Consider the following 209-nt stretch of genomic DNA (forward strand, 5'->3'; position numbering starts at 1 on the left):
GCTACCCCATCCAATTAGAAACAGTGGGATTGATTGTTACAGGAAATAAGGCAGTTAGTGTTCAGAGCTGCTCCAGCCTGTCAGGGTGGGAAACTGTTTGACTGGAGGGCGTTTTCTTTTTTTTTCTACCTTTTCTTTTTTTTTTAAACTACAAAAATAATGGAGGACATTTAAAAAAAAAAACTACATGTGAAAATGATTCCTGAATT

The sequence above is a fragment of the Seriola lalandi genome, unplaced genomic scaffold, assembly GCF_002814215.2.
Source record: "Seriola lalandi dorsalis isolate HSWRI2012SDOR001 ecotype SW California unplaced genomic scaffold, Sedor1 jcf7180002054827, whole genome shotgun sequence".
NCBI classification, from domain to species: Eukaryota; Metazoa; Chordata; class Actinopteri; order Carangiformes; family Carangidae; genus Seriola; species Seriola lalandi.